At 41.1% G+C, this 13189-nt stretch overlaps 1 protein-coding gene and 1 long non-coding RNA gene across 4 annotated transcripts in view; one reads left to right on the top strand and one right to left on the bottom strand.

The window, feature by feature from the left end:
* Positions 1–13189, top strand: part of NRG3 (neuregulin 3) — a 1991595-nt gene that overhangs the window by 345612 nt on the left and 1632794 nt on the right. The window lies entirely within an intron of this gene.
* LOC115095554 overlaps positions 7466–13189 on the bottom strand; it is a 33197-nt gene continuing 27473 nt past the window's right edge. The window contains exon 4 of the long non-coding RNA XR_003857813.1: positions 7466–8046. This is a non-coding gene — a long non-coding RNA (uncharacterized LOC115095554). The remainder of the gene's footprint in view (positions 8047–13189) is intronic.

Below are 13189 nucleotides of genomic sequence, written 5' to 3'. Positions count from 1 at the left end.
CAGCTATACTAACTGCACTAACCACATTCTCTGGCAACAAATTCCAGAGTTTAATTGTGTATTGAGTAAAAAAGAACTTTCTCCCATTAGTTTTAAATGTGCCCCATGATAACTTCATGGAGTGCCCCCTAGCTTTCTACTATCCGAAAGAGTAAATAACCGATTCACATCTACCCGTTCTAGACCTCTCATGATTTTAAACACCTCTATCATATCCCCCCTCAATCGTCTCTTCTCCAAGCTGAAAAGTCCTAACCTCTTTAGTCTTTCCTCATAGGGGAGTTGTTTCATTCCCCTTATCATTTTGGTAGCCCTTCTCTGTACCTTCTCCATCCGGTTTGAGGTATGATCTGCTATGTTTATGGCAATATGTAATGTTTACAGCAACATACAGAACATCCTGTCCAATAGTCTGGAGCTACTTACATTAAAAGCATTGAAGAGATGGAGATAGCAGTTACTAGCTGTGACCTTGATAGGTTTGTGGCAATATAAGATATGCATTACAGAATTCCAGATATCAGCCTTGATATGCATACAGCAGTATTAAGTATATTTACAACATTATACTACTTTACCAAGTTTGGAACATAGGCTCAGAAGTGTTTATACAGGCAGGATTACTGAGTTTGAGATGTGGCCACAGCTAGGTTGGTGGGGAGCTTTCAGCAAGCAAAGTTACACTGCTGTGGGCTGTGGTAGGGTTGACCACATCCAAGGGCACACAGCAAGTATTGTGTTTTAAAGCAGGTTAGTCAGGGAATACCAAGTAATCAGACATCCTGTCCCTATGTTGCATGGGTGGGTGAAAGCTGAAATGGGTTGCCTGTCAAATCTTCAACTTTCATGGCTGGGACTGGCCTGTTCACACCCCCCCCCCCCCAAAAAAAAAAAAAGTTTCATATTCATCAGTGACTCCTTCTCTTTATGGACCAGGACATTGTTGTGCTGCAGAGAATGATTTACTTAGTGATCAAGGATCAATTGCAGGATAATTTGAGGGGCAAAGCTTTGATGGCTCTGTGTCCCAGAGAGCAGAACATGTAAAAGGGGTTGGCCTGTAAGGTCAACCCTCCAGCAGCATGATGCTTATTGAGTATTTTTGAGAATTGAAATTCAGCAGGCGAGGGCATAGTTTGAGAAATTAGATGGCATATTTTTTTATACTCAATTGATTTGTTGTATACAATTGACCTATTTGTGTCATATACATTCAATAAAGATCTTCATTCTTGAATAGCAATGTGATATAGAGTTCTGTCACAGGGTCCAATTGAGAAAAAGGGGGGTGTGCAATAAAATAGGTTGGGAGAGGGAGGCATGCTTGTAGATCTGATAAAAATGATCTATGAAAGTCAGAGAAAACAAAGTTCCACATGTATTTTGAGACTCAATCGTTTACTTAATTGTTATTGATAATTTATATGCATTCTAGGATTTGAATTCACTAAAGCTTCCTCAATGACATATGTATTTGTCTATTTAAATAGATAGTGGTCCCTTTGGGTTGTGGCTCAGCAGTTTCCAATAGGGATGTGCATTCATTTTCATGAATTAGACAGTGTCAATGATATTGTTTAATTCATAATGCTTCGTATAATCGGTGCTACTGAATTGAAATTTCGGCAAAATTCGTATTTTGTGTTAGTGCGCACTAACGGAGTTACTGCGTCCTGCATATCTCTTAGGGGCAGACTTTAAAAGCCCTACGTGCATAAATCCAGCTGGATTTAAACGCGCCGAACCAATTTTGCATAGGCCCGGCAACGCGCGCAAGCCTCAGGATGTGTGTGTGTCCTGTGGTTTTGTGAAAGGGGCGGGGCCAAGGCCTCCGGCACAGTGGCCGTGCCGGTGGATCATGCAACCTATGCCTGCCTGGAAGCAGGCACAACTTCCAAAATAAAGGTTAGGGGGGTTTAGGTAGGGCTGGGGGGGCGGAGAAGGGAGGGGAAGGTGGGGGGGCAGAAGGAGCAGCCTCGGAAAGAACAGGGAAATCCCCCTAGGGCTCGGCACTCGCAAGGTGCACAAGTGTGCACCCCCTTGCACGCCGACCCCGGATTTTATAAAATGCACATGGCTGCGTGTGCATATTAGAAAATCGGGCGTAGATTTGTATGCGCCAGGTTGCGCACACAAATCTATGCCCGCGCGCAGGTACTAAAATCTGGCCCTAAGTGAGCAGTAATACCAATTAGTGCGCACTGATTTTCTAGCTAACAATCTCCTCTGAATTGATACTTTATAATTTTTAAGTAGCATTTTTTAGTGCGCACTAACATTAGTTATAGCACACCACTACATACTTAGGGCGCACTAACAGGCCTTAATGCGCATTTACATCTAGCTAGTGCGCACTATTTTTTTTTGTGTACTTTGCAGTAATGCGGAGAGAGTGTGCACTAACTAGTTAGTGCGCAGTAAGGCCCATTAGTATGCACTTCGTCGATAATTGCTGAAAAAAATTAAAAAAAAAACATGGGAAACCGAACTTTTCCACGGACCACCCGATCCGAAGCCCAAACAGATATGTTTAAACGAAGCACATCTCTAGTTTATAATATTTTTAATTTTTATATCATATTGGAATTTCATGTATTTCCTGCCAATAAGCATTATCTACCATATTATCTAGTTATTTTTCTTCACTCCCCCTAACAGATTGCTAAAGCTGTTCCTTGGTCTCCAATGAAATCTCAGTAAAATAAACTACCAGTTATGCCCATGCATTCTTTACTTATTTATTAATGTTCTCAGTTTATATAAAGTGCAATCAATTGCACTACTGGTGTGGAAATGCAGTATGATGTATTTTTATAAGCCTTAGCAGACAATATCCCTCCATCAGGTTTTATCTAGTTAAATGCATGGCCATAACATAACTATAAAATCTAAATGATGGAGATCTTCACACTGTGTGCGGATGTCATAATCATAAAAATGAGAATTGAAAGGGGCTGGACACAGCCTACCCTGTATTATTGCACACATGCGCTATTACTGAAATATATAACATAATATATTATTGCTATCAAATATTCCAGCAGTTCTATTTGTATACGTATCAAATTACAAGAGAAAAGGTAACAATCAATATTTTCACTGGCATTTTCACTTGCAATGTTATTTAAAATTGTACACACAGGCACTTCAGATTATTCAATTATTTTGTATTTCTGTCTGCTCTATTCATTCTTACACTTGTCACCTCAGGGAAAGGATTTATCTCTTAGTACATCTCTTAAGCTGTCAGTTCAACCTTTCTTTTTGTATTTGCCAATTTGCCATCCCAAAAGGATTTGGAAGCCTCAGATGTACTGTGTCCCCTCTTTGGCATGCCCACTACCTAACAGGGTAAAGCAACTCTCCTGCACACCTTCTTGAATCTTGTGAAAACTCAAGCTGAAAGAATTACATTTGTGGCCCAGAGGTTTACGTTGCAATGTATCTACTTCCCCCAAACCACAAAACTCCAATTCTTACACAATTACTTTCATATGAATAAAATGATCAAAAACTCTCATTCTGGTTTGTTCAATGAAATGTGGTTACCAGACTGGCCCATCCTTCAGATTATGGACTGCACACTCAGCATATGTGCATTTTTTGTTATGATTCCTATTAATGTTTCCCTTGTTTATTTAAAAATATATTTTATTAGTATATTTTTTGGCATTTCTTTTTTTAAAACTTGCTGTAGATCTTTGTGCTTGTTAGGTATAGTGATTTATACTTTTAATAAAATGAAATCAGGTCCACCTTTCCTAAATCATGCATCTGCTTTTGTTAAGCAGAAGGAAAATGTGCAGTATTGGATTAATAAATGCTTATGCTTTTTCAAGTGTGTTAGGGAAAAATGATTTGTGCTCCTAAAATTATTTAAAAATGCATTATGTTCATAAGTGCACTGTTGAAAATTATCTCTGTTCAGATTGTGTGAGGCCATTCCATTTTAGTACAGCATTAGAAATAAAAATATTAGCAGAAACGGTATGGCATTGCGATGTCAGGGAAAACAAGACCTTTTCAAAGCTCTACATTTGTGGAATATGTGACTAAAAAGGCAAATTTAATTTCAACATTCTATACAGAGCACAAAAACTGTTTCTTTTCAACATTGCAAGCATGCAGCTATTTTTTTTTTTTATCATACTGCTCCTTTAGTGTAGTTCTTTCTAAACATTTAGCCATTTTGACCCCATTTTAGCACTTGACAATTCTCATGAATTCCGATGACAAAAACAAATAAACAGAGGTGTGATCCCCCTCCAACAAGCATTCCTTAGTCCTTATCACCTTTCCTACACTCCAAAGGGCTTCTTCTCTTAACAACCTCCCCTCCAGTGTTTCCCCTCTCTCACCCTTTATTTCTCTCACCACCATAACCTATCCTTCCTTTCTCACTCATTCCAGCTCTTTTTGCATCCCACCAACTGATCCTCTCTCAATCCCAAGCCATTTTTATAGCCTCCAACTGATCCTCTGTCATCCCCTCACTCTATCCCCCATTTGCTCTTGTTTCATCCCATTCCTTCTCTCATTCCCACATCCCCCCTCACTCCCCCGTCCTTTTACATCCTCCAATTGATCTTCTGTCATGCCACCCCCCTCACCCTCCACAACCAATCCCTCTCCCCACCTTATTCAGTCCTCAAAAAACTCTCCTGCATCAAATCCTTCCTTTCAAATAGACCCTTCTACAACTATCCCCCTAGTGTAGTTCAGTGGCAACATTTTCTTTTTTGCTTGGGCCAAATGTGGATGACAGGTGGTGGGAAGAGAGGTTAGATTGCCGACAAGGGCAAAATTATTCTCTTGTGTAGGTTCAATGTTGAGGTGAAGAGAGAAGAGCAGTGGCAATCTCCACCAACCCATGCACACTCAGCTCTCTCCTCCCCTCCCTTCATGGTTGGTCTTTAACCTTTCAGAGATCTGAAGTGGCAGCAGTAGCATTACTAATGAAAGACAGTATGGGGCCAGTGGGTTAGTGCAAGCTCATGGGCCCTGCGATGGCCTTGATCAATCCTCAAGCATGGTTTCCTGTTACCACAAAAACTCATGTAAGACCAGTGTCACAGCAGAACCTGTGAGTGTATGCTTGTTCCCAGGCCTCACGCAGACTTCCGTTACTAATGTTGCTGCTGGTAACTGAAGAGTTGCTGTTTGAGGCACTTGTGACCCAGGTGATGGTTTTGTGACCCCATTAGGGGTCCTGACCCACAGTTTGGGAAGACCTACTTTAGTGTTAGGTCTATTGGGACTGTTCTCTACTAGAGCTGCAATGTCATGAGCCTGTATTCACAACTCTCCAAGAGGTTTCCCCCCCCCCATTTTAAACTCCACCACTTTAATCTAGCCTAGTCAACAAATTTACAACACAGCCAAAAGCCACTGGCCACAGCTCTCTCCAGACTTCATTATGCAGGCACCCCATATCAAACCATTAGGTGTCTGCATTGTGCTATGGCAGGTGTGCCTTCCTTTCCAGGGGTCCTGACTGCTGCTTCTGAAGCATCCACAGCCAACCTTGGCCTAAAGAGCAAGTTGGGCATAGGAATCAAATCCAGATATCTCACATAACTCCCACTGAGCCATTGGACTGGCTGAAATGTCCTGACTCATTAATGCTTAAATAAAATATATAAGGCTAATCAGGCAATTTATTCACTTAATGACTTGCTCAGTTTTTAATATGGTCAGCCTATATATAAATGTGATATAAATGTGAAATTAATAATGCTTAGAAAAGGAACAGACCAACTATAAAAATCAAATCTTAACAAACAAGAGTTAATGTGTACCATGCTTGCCACCTTTATAAATAAAGTGAGTCACACCTTCATTGTTAGAGCTCCTGACCTGATTTAATAAAATCTTTTGAAAAGAAAGATTTATGAAAAAGCACTTTCCCTTACAATAGATATTATTATTGCAAATCAGCATGACAAGATCATTCATTTTGATACATATTCTCAATAACACAGGACTGTTAGGAGTGACACTACAACCCTACAATCCAAAACAAATACTAAGATCCCAAAATTAGACTACTGAATATTCCTACAATATGGAACACACATTTGATGCAAATAAGAGATTAAGTATTCTTCTTAATGGTTCCAAAGCTCTTGTATTCCCTACCGGAAACACTATGTATTTTACTAGATAGAAAGAAATTAAAGAATGAAATAAAAACATGGCTATTCATACATGCATATAATCTAACTTAAAAACTCAGAATTTGAGCCACAAAGACAAGAGGGACAAATGATAATTGCATCATGAAGAATAAATCAAATGAGAGAATGCATGATTCTCAAACAACCCACAGACTAAGATGTAAAAACTACCATTTGTGATTACCCTCACTCCTTGCCCTATGTACTAGTTGTAATTCCATATATCCCAGAAACCATCATTAGATATATGGAAATTAATACCTACATATGAATACCAACATAGTAACAGATTGCTATGTGTTATGAGATAATATTGGCTGTACGATAAGATATGGGAACCATACTAGACATTGTATAATTAGATAGGTGAAATATTGTAATGTATACTACTCTGTATTGAATGTGGGAATTGTAATATTAAAAGTGGTGATGTTTGTTCTGACATTAAAAATAAAAAAAGACACATTTACCAATCTCTTAGGAATGTAGGATTGTTACCTCTGAATTTAATAACTGTTGGGCATAAAACCAAAAGTCAACCCAGAAGTCTCTCTTTTTAACATTCAATAATGTTATAACTGCATACTTAATTATTCTGGGTGAAACACTTCCAGGTTTCAATTTTACTCTGGTAGTCAACCATATTAGGCCTGAAAAAACACCATGCTTCTGAGATTACAAATGTGAATCTAAGATATTAAATTCTAGTCCCAGAAATGTTAATGTGTGGTGCCATAAATTTTCATACTCTTCAAATCCAATCGATGTTGCCTCAAAGGAATGTATTATGAGTTCTAGAGTTATAAAGGAACCTTTAAGGACTGACAGATTCAGCTATTAATTTGAAACTTAAAATCTTCCTTTATTCCAGAGTTGAAATATTTTGGTGTTGCTTTTATGCTGCCATGGTTTTTATATCACTAAATCTTAATTCTAATTTGCATTCCAAATTTTGTTGGACCTCTTATAAAAATAAAAGAGGTATGAGCCTGTTGACATGGATTTGAACTTGCCTCGGTCCAGGGTGTTAACATTTTAGCATCCATGCCTTTAAATGAGTTCAGCTACCAAAATGCATGTGGCTGAAATATGAAGGTGATAAACAAGAAATGATACTGTAAAAGTCTATCCATAGACCCTTGAGCTGGAGCGCATCTCCCAACTCTTCCCTTTGCAAAAGTAAAAGATACCAATACATACTATTTTCTAACTTCCTATACAAAACAATTTATTAACAGCATGACAGTGTCTTTGCAATCAAATGGTTAACACATGACAACTGGTGCTGAAACACATTTGTACACTGTACCATGTATAATACACAAGGATTTTAGTCACTTTAATAATTTCATGTGGTAATATAGGATTGCAGAATAGTGGTGATGATTACTGTTGTGAATGTGGTTAGTCCATCCAAGGTGTGAAACTGCAAATATCTAGAGAAATCTTGATATAAATGTAATAAATATTAGTTTCTCTAGGTATTTGCAGTTTCACTTGTTGTGCTGGTGCACCTAGTTTTTGGACTCTTTGTTGTGACAGACCATCCAAGGACCATTGCAAGCATCCTGAAGCTTGAACTGGAAGAATGGTTTATAAGACCATATCTTAATGGCCCACAAACCTTTCAAGGGATTACATAACTCATTACTGAGAACTATGCAGCTCCCTGGTCTATGTCCCTCTGTCCCATCTGATGGCTTCAGCCAATTCTACAAAGGGTGGTGGTGTTCCAGGCATATTTAAATTGTTTGTGCGGAGTACCACCGAGTTTATAGTTGGCACTGGCTCCAACACTATAAGGTGCTTGTTGAGGCTGGATGGCATGATGCTGGTGCCCTCTGGAGTCAAGGTAGGCATATTTTCCTTCCTGGGGAGAATGAGAAGGATTTGATAGGACTGGTTAAAGCACCTTTTGATGACAGTAGTTCTCAATCTTGGCAGTCATCATAGATACATGCATTTTCTCTGGTTTTTTTCTCTTGTAAGTCTCTTTTCTTTTACCTCCTGGGATCCATCTCCTCTCTGCCATCTGCCCTCCACAATGACAACCATCAGCATGCTCCAAGCTTACTTTTATTCAGGTTTGCAGCAAGGCAGCTGAACCATGAAGTAAATACTCAGTTTAGTGTGTACATGTTTTTCTGTGGCCTTGTGCTATTTAGTGCTATTAGCACAGATGCTAGTAGCACAAAGGGGTCTGCAGGAAAAACATTTTCATTTTGTTTTGGTGTTGGTCGAGTTTTTCCTTTTTTTTTTTTAAATTTCATTTGTTTCATTCATTACTATTTATTGAAAATAAAATGAGATGTTATTTTCATCTGTGATTTAAAATTGTTAGGCTAGGGAGAACCACCAGCCCCAGGTGTCACACTTTGCACCCATGATGAAAAATTGTCTGAGAGGGGCTGCCACCCTCCCAGCATCCCCCTTTGGATACTGAGATTTTAAATTGTTATGTATCTTAGGGCAGATGCCAGCCTGAAGACACTCCCCCCCCTCCCTTTAAAAATGTTGGGCAGATACTTCCCCACACATACATTCCACCACAATCACACAGAGCACCTGTCCAAGGTGAAAATCTGTGCCTAAACTCCCACTTCCTGATCTCACTTACCCCAGTCCCAAGAAGTTCCACCTGCAAAGGATCCAGTGCCTAGCTGGGAGGGTACAAAGTTCAGTCCTCCTAGCTATACATCCAGTATTGCTATGACAGCAACGCTGTTAGTGTATACTATCAGCATTTCTGTGATAGCAAGGTTGGAAGCTGGTAAGACACAGGCTTACAGCTCTCCTAGCATCTAGCATTGCTCTGTACACTAAGAGTGGTCCTGTCAGAACTAGTGTGGCTCAACCAAAACAACTGCAAAACATTATTCATAGCTTATCTGGCTACAAATGCTCTATCAGTGGTATCTCCATTCTCCATGTCTTCAAATAGCTCCTATGCTCTATCAAGCATTTCCGCAGATGCCTTTTTTTTTCTTTTTCCCATGTATAGTTTGTCACAGGAATACATAATGATATTATTTGTGTCCTACAGCAATAAAAGTTGCACTTAGAGATTTGTGTATCTATTAGTGATCATGTTTCTGCATTATTCATCCTATCTATTATCTGTAAGACCCATTTCTCATGGACCATCATTTTGTATACCAACTTGGGTGAATCTCTTATGATTTGTTGCCCACCTTTTTAAAAGACATAAATAGATTGTAGCTCTGTATACCATACATCAGGAGTTCAACTAAAAGAATGGCTAATTCATTAGATGCTTAAATTCCATACTAGATGACATAAACATGTACCACAGGGGCAATGTCCACTAATGCTGTCCTCTCCTTGCCCTTGTACAGTTGCAAGGTTGAAGATGCAATCAATTCTCTTATGTGCTTGCCATGTATAACTGCTATACTTGGAGCATCCTTGAAAATCTCATGACAAAATTTGTCAATATTTTCTCAGAATGTGTCCAGTCTGGGTAGAGAGATGAGTAAATCTCATAATACATGTCAAACAATTGTCCGCTAATCTTTGTGTCATTTGTAAAAGTAGTTCAGAATCACAGCATAAAATCCACTTATAAAAATGTTGTATGTTCCTACAGGGATGGCTTCTAGATATATTTCCCACATAGTTTTTACTGATCCTTAAAATCATTGAATTGTGAACATCAAATCACCCTACATACAGCAAGTAGATACATTTTACTTCTCATTTCCTAGAATAGGAGTCTATATAAGCCTGTTGCTGCATTATGTTACTCGTAAACAGAGGTGATGTTCCGAACATGCTGCGGTATATAAAAATACTTAAATTTATAGAAAGCCTTCATATCATCATCTGTAACAGCTATGTTAATTGAAAATTTGCTCTTTAAATTCTTCTATAATACCTCTCATATGTTTACCAATGGGGCGCTCACATTTGATCAACTTATTTTTTAATGTACAAACAAATTATAATTGTATATTTCTAGTATGTAACATCAGTTCCTATATGAACTGTTCTATGTTTTGATATGCCGCAAGCAGGCTCTTACCTTTGGCCCGGAGGCCGAGAAGCACGGGCCTTTCCTGCGGCATGGAGCCGCCACCGTCCCACGGCCCGGTAAGGCCGCAGCCTGCCTCTTCCTACTCGTGGCAGGAGCCGCCGATGCTGGGACCTTCCTTGCGGTCCGGCCACCATCTTGCCAGCATGGTAGGAGCTGTGCCAGGCCTTCCTTTGTGGCCTGGGAGGCCACCGAGGCCGCATCCCTCGAGGTTTCCTGTCCAGCTGTGCCACCCCTGGATTTCTCCTGCGTGGCTGAAGCTGCCACTCCTCGTCGGGCCTGCTCCATCTCCCCTCCGGCTCAGCATACAGCAGCAACATGGCCGCTGTCCAGGGTCCTGCCCCTTCCTTCCTAAGGGGCGGGCCCGCGGCTTCATCCTGGATTTAAAGGGCCAGCCAGGTGTGGCCCATCTGAACTCCTCCCGGGGAGTTGCCTGCTTCCTGCCCTATATAAAGGCTTCTCCATCAGTCAGTCCTTGCTTTGGCAAGGAGCTAGTCCTCCTGGGCTAGTCCTCCCAAGGACTTCTTGTTTGCAGCTCCTGCCTGGCATCTTAACCTTCTTCCATGGATCTTCATTCTTTCTGGTCTCTGTCCTGATGTTTCTTACTTGATGTCCCAAGTTCCGTCATGTTCCCGGTCCTAATGCACCAGGAGGTGGGACCCGTGCCTCCGGAGATTTCCTGCTTTTACTCCGAGTTTCCATACTGCAAGCTTTTTCCCTAGTTCCAACTCCGGAGGATCCGAGGGGGTTTCCACTAACCTGCGCTGAGACTGCCTGAGCCTGTCCTGATCTCCTCGTGGTCAGCGATCAGCCATCTGGCTGTGCAGGGTGCGAAGGGGACAGTGTGGTCCGTGACCAGCCCCACGTGCTGTGTAGGGTGCCAGAGGGTCTTGCTCATCTCTCTTGTTTCCTGTCTTCGTCCCATGCTCCACATCAGTCTTCACTCCAAGTTCCGGTCTTCACTCCAAGCTCCAATGCTTATGAACTTCTTCCACTGTGACCTCTGTCTGGCCTGCAGCCTCTGCTACACCCTGTGGCAGGTCCAAAAGGGCTTGGAATGGTCGGAGGACCATTCAGAGACCACCATTGCATTGGTGTTCTCATGGACATGCAGGTTGGCGGAGGATTCAAGACTTGGACTGTCTTCAGTGCAAAGGTACACATTCTCCTTTTTCCATCCTGGAGAGCCCTCGGTTGTGCTTCGTCCCATACTCAGCACACCAGAATTGCCATGCCTTGAGCGTCCCGAGCTCGAGGGAGACGCAAGCTCCAACACTAAGCATGAATTTTTAAAGGCAAGTGTGATGTACATGGTTTAAAGGACAGGAGTTTGTGAAAATTTGTACTCTAGGCTACATGCCAGATAAAGCATTATTTTCTATTTTGTATTTATAAGGAAAAATATGAATACATAAGTCTAACTGTAGTAATCTCATTTAATTGTAAAGCCTATTGCTGATTTATTGATCATTGTAAACCGAGGTGATGTTTTTAACGTGCCGCGGTATATAAAAAAATCTCTAAATAAAATAAATAGTGAGTGAGTTTTGTTTGTAATAAGATAGTACTATATCTATGTTTTAATGTCTCTACATTTCTAGCAATACATATTTGCATGAATATATGCAATGAGTTTGGGAAGATGAGATCTGGTTTTCAGGTAACTGATTGGCATGCAATTGTTAGTGTATGAACTCTAACCAAACGACTTTGAGAGATGTGGAGTATGTTGAATGGGAATCTCGCAGTTACTTTCAAACCAAATGCCAGAGTGTTTTTGTTTTTGTTTTTTTTTTTAAAGCAAGTGCCACTATTCCTAGAGGGAAAAGTAGTCTTGGTTCTTGAGAAGAGCCATTTGCATGGGACAACTTAGCCAATACTTAAAAAGGGGATAAGGTTTTAGTGATAAAATAAGAAAGAATGGGCCGGATTTTCAAAAGGTTACGAACACTAGGCCTATTTTAAAAGGGCCCTGGGACGTGTGTAAGTCCCGGGGCTTACAAAAAGGGGAGGGGGCAGGGAAGGGGGTGGGGTGGTGTCAGGCCCCCAGCACAGCAGCCATATTTGCCGCTGTGCCGGGGATCCCTCGCCGGCAGTTGGCCGGCGCGCACAACTTACTTCAGCCCCAGGGCTCAAGTAAGTTTGGAGATTTAAAAAAAATGTAGGGGGGGGAAGGGCAGAGGAGGTAGGAGAAGGGAAGGTGGGGTGGGGGGTAGGGAAGTTCCCTCAAAGGCCGCTCCAATTTCGGCCTGGGAGGGAACGGGGGAAGCTGCGTGGCTCGGTGCTCGCAAGGTGCACAATTGTGCACCCCCTTGTGCGTGCCGACCCCGGATTTTATAACCTGTGCATGCAAGTTATAAAATAGGGTATACATGTGCACCCTTTTAAAATCTACCCCAATTTGATTTGTTCAAGTTAGCTTTCTATTTTCTTGAAAGGGTGAACATGTTTTAAGTGTCAAAATTGTTAACCTTGGGATCTATGCAACTATGTCAACATTCTGATTAGGGATTATGCCAGCCTCGAGTACAAGCAATTATGCCTGGGTTGCCATTTCGGAGTAGCTGGAGACAAATGAAAGGCATGAATGTTGTTATGTGTCTAGGTCTGTTTAAGCTGGCCTGTGAGCAGATTATATCGTATTAATGGACAATCTATGCTGGCGCCTGTGCCTGCACCTGCAGATTCTTTGGTTTACAACATGGTGATTATTTTAATATAATACTGAATATCTCCTGAATATCTGCTTTTATTATAGCCGTTCCTCTGTCTAATGGTTCTATTCACCATCTAGAGCAGTGGTCCCAAACCCTGTCCTGGGGGCCCACCAGCCAGTCTGGTTTTCAGGATATCCACAATGTATATACATGAGAGGAAATTTGCATGCACATTTTCTCTCATGCATATTCATTGTGGATATCCTGAAAACCAGACTGGCTGGTGGGCCCCCAGGACAGGGTTG

The sequence above is a fragment of the Rhinatrema bivittatum genome, chromosome 7 (genome assembly GCF_901001135.1).
Source record: "Rhinatrema bivittatum chromosome 7, aRhiBiv1.1, whole genome shotgun sequence".
NCBI lineage: Eukaryota > Metazoa > Chordata > Amphibia > Gymnophiona > Rhinatrematidae > Rhinatrema > Rhinatrema bivittatum.
The sequence above is the reverse complement of the archived record's forward strand: the minus strand, read 5'-3'. Positions and strand labels throughout refer to the sequence as shown.